This window comes from Cynara cardunculus (genome assembly GCF_001531365.2).
Source record: "Cynara cardunculus var. scolymus isolate 2C chromosome LG 2, CcrdV1, whole genome shotgun sequence".
In the NCBI taxonomy this organism is placed as follows: Eukaryota; Viridiplantae; Streptophyta; class Magnoliopsida; order Asterales; family Asteraceae; genus Cynara; species Cynara cardunculus.
This window is the reverse complement of record NC_037529.1, coordinates 11,028,021-11,031,449: the sequence shown is the minus strand read 5'-3', so window position 1 is coordinate 11,031,449 and position 3,429 is coordinate 11,028,021.

The window sequence follows — 3,429 nt, the reverse complement described above, 5'->3', positions numbered from 1 at the left end:
ACTTGGTAAGCATTTACCCGGGTAAGAGTCGTCATCCTCACTTATCGGGTAAGACTCTCCATTCTTATCATCACTCTTACCGGATAAGATTCTTGCCCCTTGCCATGTGAGAACGATGACTCTTACCATGGTTAGCACTTACCAGGTAATTGTTGTATGCAATGCCGTTTTGGTGGACTAAGATCTTACCAGGTTAGAAAGTGATAGTGTTGAATTTTACCGGTAAGCGCTTACTGGTTAAGTGTTTGGTAAAGGGCCTCTTAGATTCGTAAGAAGATGAGGGAGATAAATGGCAGATAACGGCTGGTTCAGAAGTTGATACCCAAATCAATTGACACTACCATCTACGATATGCTATATGTCTTTTTTTCATTTGCAAGATTATTTAAGATCTTCAAGACACCAACTGTCGCAAATTGATGGATGTACGTTTTGTTCATTTTCATTCCCCGGCCTAAAACAAACACCCCATTTTCCATCATCACATACGACTTATTGTCGTCATTGCTTTCACCTTAATTTACTTTGGGAGTTGGGACCATGCGTATATATAGTTACATCGTTATTTACTTCTCCATTCTTACGTACAACCATACGTAAGGCGATTCAAATGGAAACGACCTAAAGGTCGAATACGTGAAACCATGAAAAAACAAATGAAAAAATATAAAAAATATAAATATTGAGTTAAAGAAAATAAAATGCTAGTTTTTTTTTCATATAATGTATTTGTCTCTAAATTTGATTATATATATTTTCCAATTTCCATCGATCCATCATGAACATGATTCATGCAGATGTCAAGCCCAAATAAGCATTTTAGAATTAACCGGGTCTAGAACCGGATTCTGGGTCAGGCCTAGAACTGGACTTCATCTCTTGAATTAAGTTAATCGTATAGAGATATACAATAGTGGGCCAAAATTCGGAACGAAACAGTGATTGTCATAATCGGTCTCGGTCTCGATCATTAAACTCGAGCCCGTTTAACTTGATCCATAACCAGTCCCTACCCAAATTTTTTTTATGATAGATTTTCTGAATACATTATACAATTGGGTCACTCAAATACACTTTAAAAATACGTATTATTATAAATAAAATTACATTCAAATATTCAATTATTTGAAAATACATTTATTTATAATCAGTATCCCATGTCGGATTGATTTGAAGACTTCCGGTCTCTTGAATTCTTTTAATAACATCTTGATTATCAAAGTCATCAACGTCGAGTTCTTCATCATTGTCATATTGTGAGTAAGTGCAGTTGGTATCGGTAGTTGGCGGCGTTCTTAGTCCCATGACGATTTCATTTTCTTCAAAATTTTCTTTCACCTCTTCAATCTCCACCTCTAACGATGTAGTGTGTTGAATTCTATCAAAGCTATCCAAGTAATCCTTCAAACAAATGCAACACTCTACGGACTCCGGGCTTAGTCTTGTCCGATGTATTGAAATGATCCAGCCACTAAGAGAAATGGCAGATTCCAAAGCTACGATACTATCTTGGATAGTTAGTATTCACGTGCCATACATGATCAAAAATCGCAAAAAACGGTCATATAAACGTTCTCAATGATAAAGAAAAGACTCTTTTTTTAACTTATCGGGCCAGGCAGGTCCCACAAATCCGTCCAAAGGCATAACTGGTCCCGGTCGACGGTGCAGTCCCGGTTCCGGTTCTCCGACGATCCCAGGTCAAGCCGGATCGGTTTGGCCATCACTAAATTATACAAGGATACAATAGTTGACCAAAGAAATAGTGTCCTAAGTGGCAATGAATACAACACATGGTTAAATACTTATTCCAAATCGATTTATTTAAAAGATACATCATCATTTTAATTTACTTTATATATCAATTATTTTAAAAAATGAAAAAATACAACACATGTATTTGTTTTCTTCTCAAATCCTTCTTTCAAAATTATATAGTTTCTTTGTATTGTTAGGATGTGTATGATACCAAGACGTCATAAAATATGATAAAACAAATTAAGACATATGTTCAACTATTAGTAAGACAGAATTGAACAGAACATAACTTGGAGAGAGAAAGACTTGGGATCATGTGAGACTAGTCTATTTTTGTAAGATCATATTTTTATACTTGAAACTTCATAGTGTTTTACTGTGAAGGTTTGGATTTTTTTTACCTTCATAATGTTTTACTATAAAATTTTAAGTGTAAAAATGTGATAATCGGGTTATTCGGTAATAGTGCTTGGGTTGTTTTTGAAAATATTGGTAAGTTGAGGGGTTATTTTGTTTATATGTTTAGATTATTTTAAAATTCCCCCACCGCCTCTTATGAGTTATGTTTATTATATGATATATTGTGTTATCTCATGGGGTTTTGGGGAAAAAGTTGATAGAAAGCTTCGGTGTGTGTGTGCGCGTGTTGAAGCCGAAGCAAAACATAACTAAAAAGGGAAGAAATAGAAGTTGATTTATGTTATTCTTATCTGAATATTTGTTGTTGTTATCTATTTCTCTGTGAATCAAAGTGAGTTCAATGTTTATGAACTTTTTTTATTTGGAAACTGGTTATACAACTGTATGGTTCTTTATATGAAATGTTGATATACAATTGTTTTGATGACATTATTGGCAGCAATTATGGGTTATTGTTATGATTACATCATGTGTGGAAATAAGGGTGGCATATCAAGGAAAGGTGTATTTTGGGTTATAATAGTGACATATCAAAGAGATGTGTATTTTGGGTTATATGAGTGACATATCAAGAAGGGGTGTATACTAAGATAAGGGTGACATATCAAGGAAATGTGTATACCAGGATAAGAGTGACAAAATCGTTTAATTATAAAATCTAGGTTTTGATCAAGTGTTCATAATTATCGCATTCTTATGATGCGATAACTTGGGGTGGTCGCATCTGTGTGATGTAGGGATGGCAATGGGGCGGGGACCTCAATACCCGTCCCCGTCCCCGATCCCCCGTATGTGTCCCCGTCCCCGTCCCCATCCCCGCAGGGGATTATGATCACATCCCCATCCCCGTCCCCAACGGGGAACGGGGATCCCCAACGGGGAAACGGGGATTTTTTTTAAAAACAAAAAATTATTGAAATACACTAATATTAATATAAGACTTAAACAAGACCAAAAAGTTTAAACTAATATTATCAAAGTTAACGTCAAACGTACTAAAATTACATAGAGTAATATAAGACTTAAACAAGACCAAATTGTGATTGCAATTTGAAGGGTTGCTGCTGCCGTAGGCACATGATATCAAGTGTCAACAAGAACCTAATTTGTATAAAAACCTAATTTGTAAAAGAAAGCAGACCAGCCACAATAATGTATTAATTTGGATCCAAATCAAGGAACATATATAACAATTAACGTGGTAGTATAAAATGGTAGATGATTAATGAGGAGGAAGGATGCGGGAACCGG